Source organism: Schistocerca serialis, unplaced genomic scaffold (genome assembly GCF_023864345.2).
Source record: "Schistocerca serialis cubense isolate TAMUIC-IGC-003099 unplaced genomic scaffold, iqSchSeri2.2 HiC_scaffold_563, whole genome shotgun sequence".
NCBI lineage: Eukaryota > Metazoa > Arthropoda > Insecta > Orthoptera > Acrididae > Schistocerca > Schistocerca serialis.
This window is the reverse complement of record NW_026048150.1, coordinates 1-7,500: the sequence shown is the minus strand read 5'-3', so window position 1 is coordinate 7,500 and position 7,500 is coordinate 1. Positions and strand designations below refer to the sequence as shown.

Here is a 7,500-nt window from a genome sequence, read left to right as displayed (position 1 = left end):
CTCGCAATGTGCAATCCACCCCTATAACGTGCGTTTCATGAAGAGTTATGTCCAATATGCGACATTCCCGCTGTCCATATACATGAGCTGCGAGCTGTACCACGTACGAGCTACAGACGCGATCGCGTTGCTCTCTGTACGAATGCAGATGCTCAGCGGCAGCTAGGAGGCGCTCCATCCATGTCGGTACCGGTGAGCGTTGCACTCGCAGTCGCAAAAACGTACGGCAAGTATATTACTCGGAAGAGTCAATGACAGTCCAAGCCCCCCTGCGTGGGAAGAGTCTTCCTAGGCCATGACCCACCGGAAGGGCGCAGCGTCCCCCACCCCAGACATGTGACGTCAGACTATCGGTATTGACGACTAGACTGATTCCTTATAATCATTTGCCATACACCGGTGGAAGCTGCCGAGACGAGTAACTACATAGCGGGCTCGCCGTGTCACTAATGTACAGAGATACAATAGTTTCGACTGGAACCGGATTAAACGTATACACGGCGCTGATTAGTAATAGATAGAGCCATCAGAATACAGATAATGTATAGACCTGTCCGTATACATGCTGAAAGACTCTGCTCACAATCACACGTCAGCCAGACACTCTTATCACGCACTACTCTCTGCCTGTAACAGGCACACAGACAATATGTAAGCACCAGCATGGAACAACACCCAGTGCATCCTCTCTGCCACATTAGACAATCCACACTATCATAACCAGACCGGGAGGTCCACTCAGAAAACAGAATATCCCACCCACCCGACAACGACCATTGCTCAGCCAAGCCACCAACACCCACACATGTCCTACACAGGGGTGCACCCAACATCACAATACTGCCTCCTCTCACAGCACACAAACAATGGCAGGAATGAAAGACACAGGTCTGCCACAAGCATCGAATGAGAGCGCCGCCTGTCATGAGCCAAAGGTGCATCCTGACGTGGCAAATCAGATGATGCCGCAGGCATCCACTTACTATAATCACAATCAACAAACCGACCGGCCGCCGCCCCCCCCCCCCCCATTACACCTTTCCTTACAACAATGTGTACCTTAACCTAAACTATACTGTACCTTAACCTAACCTATATTGTACCTTAACCTAACCTATATTGTACCTTAACCTAACCTATATTGTACCTTAACCTAACCTCTATTGTAACTTAACCTAACCTATATTGCGCCTTAACCTAACCTATATTGCGCCTTAACCTAACCTATGTTGCGCCTTAACCTAACCTATGTTGCGCCTTAACCTAACCTATGTTGCGCCTTAACCTAACCTATGTTGCGCCTTAACCTAACCTATGTTGCGCCTTAACCTAACCTATGTTGCGCCTTAACCTAACCTATGTTGCGCCTTAACCTAACCTATGTTGCGCCTTAACCTAACCTATGTTGCGCCTTAACCTAACCTATGTTGCGCCTTAACCTAACCTATGTTGCGCCTTAACCTAACCTATGTTGCGCCTTAACCTAACCTATGTTGCGCCTTAACCTAACCTATGTTGCGCCTTAACCTAACCTATGTTGCGCCTTAACCTAACCTATGTTGCGCCTTAACCTAACCTATGTTGCGCCTTAACCTAACCTATGTTGCGCCTTAACCTAACCTATGTTGCGCCTTAACCTAACCTATGTTGCGCCTTAACCTAACCTATGTTGCGCCTTAACCCTAACCTATGTTGCGCCTTAACCTAACCTATGTTGCGCCTTAACCTAACCTATGTTGCGCCTTAACCTAACCTATGTTGCGCCTTAACCTAACCTATGTTGCGCCTTAACCTAACCTATGTTGCGCCTTAACCTAACCTATGTTGCGCCTTAACCTACCTATGTTGCGCCTTAACCTAACCTATGTTGCGCCTTAACCTAACCTATGTTGCGCCTTAACCTAACCTATGTTGCGCCTTAACCTAACCTATGTTGCGCTTAACCTAACCTATGTTGCGCCTTAACCTAACCTATGTTGCGCCTTAACCCTAACCTATGTTGCGCCTTAACCTAACCTATGTTGCGCCTTAACCTAACCTATGTTGCGCCTTAACCTAACCTATGTTGCGCCTTAACCTAACCTATGTTGCGCCTTAACCTAACCTATGTTGCGCCTTAACCTAACCTATGTTGCGCCTTAACCTAACCTACGTTGCGCCTTAACCTAACCCACGTTGCGCCTTAACCTAACCCACGTTGCGCCTTAACCTAACCCACGTTGCGCCTTAACCTAACCCACGTTGCGCCTTAACCTAACCCACGTTGCGCCGTAACCTAACCCACGTTGCGCCGTAACCTAACCCACGTTGCGCCGTAACCTAACCCCACGTTCCGCCTTAACCTAACCTATATCGTACCTTAACCTAACCTATATCGTACCTTAACCTAACCTATATCGTACCTTAACCTAACCTATATCGTACCTTAACCTAACCTATATCGTACCTTAACCTAACCTATATCGTACCTTAACGTAACCCATATTGCGCTGTAACCCAACACACCGTTGGGCCTTAACCCAACACACGTTGGGCCTTAACCAACACACGTTGGGCCTTAACCCAACACACGTTGGGCCTTAACCCAACACACGTTGGGCCTTAACCCAACACACGTTGGGCCTTAACCAACACACGTTGGGCCTTAACCCAACACACGTTGGGCCTTAAACCCAACACACGTTGGGCCTTAACCCAACACACGTTGGGCCTTAACCCAACACACGTTGGGCCTTAACCCAACACACGTTGGGCCTTAACCCAACACACGTTGGGCCTTAACCCACCCCTACCAACACACGTTGGGCCTTAACCTGCTCTGTAATTGTCATACGACGCGTTAAATTAGTGTAGTGTTGCCTAACTGCAACCCCCGCAATATAGTTTGCTACTCGCACTGCCCGGTCCCCAGTGTATCGCTTCATGTTAAACACCGTGCAGCTATACACTGTAATGTGGATGGCAGCAGGACGTACATGCTCATTGGCATTCGCAGTTGTTCATTGGCATTCGCATGGCGAAGCACTTAGCCTACGCTGTGGTATGGCCTGTGTCAACTGTCCGCTGATATTGTACGTCCAAATCACACACTGTACTGCACATTGGTCCTCATGTACTGAATGATACATCGTGGTACATGTGACCGTACAACGACTGCGCCAACAACGGCGAACCATGCGGTCCAAATGTTGTGCACTCAGCTACGTGTCGTCTCCCTATAAGAGCTGGATTGCAGTGTGGTATGCCCTGGATGGCGATCAGCATGAGCCGTCTGTTGATGTAGTGGCGCGTGTTGTCAGACGTAGTCGTCTCTTCTCACACACCGTGATAGCATGGTGCACTGCGTTCCACATCTGCGACATGCGACAGAGGCCGGTTGACAGTCGTTCGCGCAATGGACATCGCATACGTACGGGGGCCACCTTCCACGTGTTCGCCAGAACTTAAGCGTGCACATGTTGTTGCGTGTATGTGGGCAGACATAGTGTGTCGTGACACCTGACACAGGCATGCAACAATCGTTGAATTTGCAAATGGCGATGGACGCCTACGTTTGCTGGTGACGTTACGCAAATGAACAACTGGTAAACCGTTGTGGTGCGGTTGTTCTCGCTAGAGGTGAATCAGTGATGGCGACGATCGGTTGAGCTACCAACCGGTTGTTCCAGCGATACCCACCATGCCCACGAACGTGAATGGCATCTGGGTGTGAAGCGATACGCGGCGGTGGCTGGGTGGGACCGTCCCCGGCCGGGTGAGGGGGGGGCCTCCCGGCGTGCTGGCCGCGCGGTGCGTGGGCGCACGCGCTACAGCCGGCTGGTGGGGCGGCCAGTGGCAGGCGCGCCGGCCGACGGAGGCGGCAGGCGGCGCAGCTGCGCGCCGGCGCACCCTGCACGCGGCGCCGTGCGGCCAAAGTAGGTCCTCGCGGGCCCGGTGCGAAGCGCGGTGGACATCTGCAGTGTGCTGGTCCGATTGAGGACTGTGTGCGCTGAGGATGCGCCGCCGCCCGGCGCTCGGCGCCGCGACGGCCGTCCTGCTGCTCGGTCGCCTCTGCGGTTCTCGCAGGTGGTTTGTATCGCAGCTGTGCGGACGTGTTGGCGCGTGCGCTGTGCTGGGAGAGTTCGCTTCGGCACCCAAGTGGGGCTTTTGTCCTTCTGTGGCGCTGGCGTTGGAGCTGCCGGTCACCGTAGGTGGCGCGTGTTGTCTCCCGCCGGCAATGCCACGACAGCACGCTCCCGGGCCTCTGTCGGCAGCGGCAAGCTCAGTTGGGAGCACGGGTGGTCGCACCTAAGGCGTCTACTCGCCAAACTCCGGGCGATTGCGCCTCTCTCGAACCCGACCAAGTACTTAGGACGGCGCTGCGCGCCGCCGGGACCTGAGAGGGTTTCGAGGTGTATGGTGCAGGGGAGCTCAGCCTCCTCCTGTTTGCAGAATAATTGAGCGGACGCTTGCGTGTTCGCGCGGGCCCCCGGGACACACTCCCGGGCGGCCGGCTGCTCAGCTCTAGTTGACGCAGCTCCCTGGTTGATCCTGCCAGTAGTCATATGCTTGTCTCAAAGATTAAGCCATGCATGTCTCAGTACAAGCCGCATTAAGGTGAAACCGCGAATGGCTCATTAAATCAGTTATGGTTCCTTAGATCGTACCCACGTTACTTGGATAACTGTGGTAATTCTAGAGCTAATACATGCAAACAGAGTCCCGACCAGAGATGGAAGGGACGCTTTTATTAGATCAAAACCAATCGGTCGGCTCGTCCGGTCCGTTTGCCTTGGTGACTCTGAATAACTTTGGGCTGATCGCACGGTCCTCGTACCGGCGACGCATCTTTCAAATGTCTGCCTTATCAACTGTCGATGGTAGGTTCTTGCGCCTACCATGGTTGTAACGGGTAACGGGGAATCAGGGTTCGATTCCGGAGAGGGAGCCTGAGAAACGGCTACCACATCAAGGAAGGCAGCAGGCGCGCAAATTACCCACTCCCGGCACGGGGAGGTAGTGACGAAAAATAACGATACGGGACTCATCCGAGGCCCCGTAATCGGAATGAGTACACTTTAAATCCTTTAACCGAGTATCTATTGGAGGGCAAGTCTGGTGCCAGCAGCCGCGGTAATTCCAGCTCCAATAGCGTATATTAAAGTTGTTGCGGTTAAAAGCTCGTAGTTGGATTTGTGTCCCACGCTGTTGGTTCACCGCCCGTCGGTGTTTAACTGGCATGTATCGTGGGACGTCCTGCCGGTGGGGCGAGCTGAAGGCGTGCGACGCGCCTCGTGCGTGCTCGTGCGTCCCGAGGCGGACCCCGTTGCAATCCTACCAGGGTGCTCTTGAGTGAGTGTCTCGGTGGGCCGGCACGTTTACTTTGAACAAATTAGAGTGCTTAAAGCAGGCAAGCCCGCCTGAATACTGTGTGCATGGAATAATGGAATAGGACCTCGGTTCTATTTTGTTGGTTTCGGAACCCGAGGTAATGATTAATAGGGACAGGCGGGGGCATTCGTATTGCGACGTTAGAGGTGAAATTCTTGGATCGTCGCAAGACGAACAGAAGCGAAAGCATTTGCCAAGTATGTTTTCATTAATCAAGAACGAAAGTTAGAGGTTCGAAGGCGATCAGATACCGCCCTAGTTTCTAACCATAAACGATGCCAGCCAGCGATCCGCCGCAGTTCCTCCGATGACTCGGCGGGCAGCCTCCGGGAAACCAAAGCTTTTGGGTTCGGGGGAAGTATGGTTGCAAAGCTGAAACTTAAAGGAATTGACGGAAGGGCACCACCAGGAGTGGAGCCTGCGGCTTAATTTGACTCAACACGGAAACCTCACCAGGCCCGGACACCGGAAGGATTGACAGATTGATAGCTCTTTCTTGATTCGGTGGGTGGTGGTGCATGGCCGTTCTTAGTTGGTGGAGCGATTTGTCTGGTTAATTCCGATAACGAACGAGACTCTAGCCTGCTAACTAGTCGCGTGACATCCTTCGTGCTGTCAGCGATTACTTTTCTTCTTAGAGGGACAGGCGGCTTCTAGCCGCACGAGATTGAGCAATAACAGGTCTGTGATGCCCTTAGATGTTCTGGGCCGCACGCGCGCTACACTGAAGGAATCAGCGTGTCTTCCTAGGCCGAAAGGTCGGGGTAACCCGCTGAACCTCCTTCGTGCTAGGGATTGGGCTTGCAATTGTTCCCCATGAACGAGGAATTCCCAGTAAGCGCGAGTCATAAGCTCGCGTTGATTACGTCCCTGCCCTTTGTACACACCGCCCGTCGCTACTACCGATTGAATGATTTAGTGAGGTCTTCGGACTGGTACGCGGCATTGACTCTGTCGTTGCCGATGCTACCGGAAAGATGACCAAACTTGATCATTTAGAGGAAGTAAAAGTCGTAACAAGGTTTCCGTAGGTGAACCTGCGGAAGGATCATTACCGACTAGACTGCATGTCTTTCGATGTGCGTGTCGTGTCGCGCAACACGCTATCTGTACGGCTCGCAGTAGCCGTGCGCCGCGTGCGGAACCACGCGTGCCTTCTCAAAACTAACGCCAATGTTGTGTGGTACGAGCGCTGAAGCGCTGGAGCGGCTGGCCTGCGGCACCTGGCGCCTGGCGCCGGTTTTGAATGACTTTCGCCCGACTGCCTGTCCGCTCCGGTGTGGAGCCGTACGACGCCCATCGGCCGTGAGGCCGTTGGGACACAGAACGCTTGAACAGGGCCGCCACACGCCTACGTCCCGCCTATGCAACTGTCTTGAAAGAGACGGTGGAAACTAAGAAAAGATCACCCAGGACGGTGGATCACTCGGCTCGTGGGTCGATGAAGAACGCAGCAAAATTGCGCGTCGACATGTGAACTGCAGGACACATGAACATCGACGTTTCGAACGCACATTGCGGTCCATGGATTCCGTTCCCGGGCCACGTCCTGGCTGAGGGTCGGCTACGTATACTGAAGCGCGCGGCGTTTTGCCCCGCTTCGCAGACCTGGAGCGTCGCGGCCGCCTGTGGGGGCCGGCCCGCGCCTCCTTAAACGTGCGATGCGCGCCCGTCGCCTGGCGGTTCGCATACCGGTACTTACTCGGTAGCGTGCACAGCCGGCTGGCGGTGTGGCGTGCGACACCTCGTACAACGACCTCAGAGCAGGCGAGACTACCCGCTGAATTTAAGCATATTACTAAGCGGAGGAAAAGAAACTAACAAGGATTCCCCCAGTAGCGGCGAGCGAACAGGGAAGAGTCCAGCACCGAACCCCGCAGGCTGCCGCCTGTCGTGGCATGTGGTGTTTGGGAGGGTCCACTACCCCGACGCCTCGCGCCGAGCCCAAGTCCAACTTGAATGAGGCCACGGCCCGTAGAGGGTGCCAGGCCCGTAGCGGCCGGTGCGAGCGTCGGCGGGACCTCTCCTTCGAGTCGGGTTGCTTGAGAGTGCAGCTCCAAGTGGGTGGTAAACTCCATCTGAGACTAAATATGACCACGAGACCGATAGCGAACAAGTACCGTGAGGGAA

The 7,500-nt window shown here is 53.9% G+C and overlaps 2 non-coding genes across 2 annotated transcripts; both read left to right on the top strand.

Annotated features, from left to right (window-relative positions):
- Window positions 1–4,517: 4,517 nt before the first annotated feature.
- On the top strand, window positions 4,518–6,424 carry LOC126448112 (small subunit ribosomal RNA). The gene has a single exon (XR_007583989.1). It is a non-coding gene; the product is annotated as a small subunit ribosomal RNA (ribosomal RNA).
- Window positions 6,425–6,776: 352 nt separating this feature from the next.
- Window positions 6,777–6,933, top strand: LOC126448116 (5.8S ribosomal RNA). Its single transcript, XR_007583993.1, has one exon. It is a non-coding gene; the product is annotated as a 5.8S ribosomal RNA (ribosomal RNA).
- Window positions 6,934–7,500: the final 567 nt, after the last annotated feature.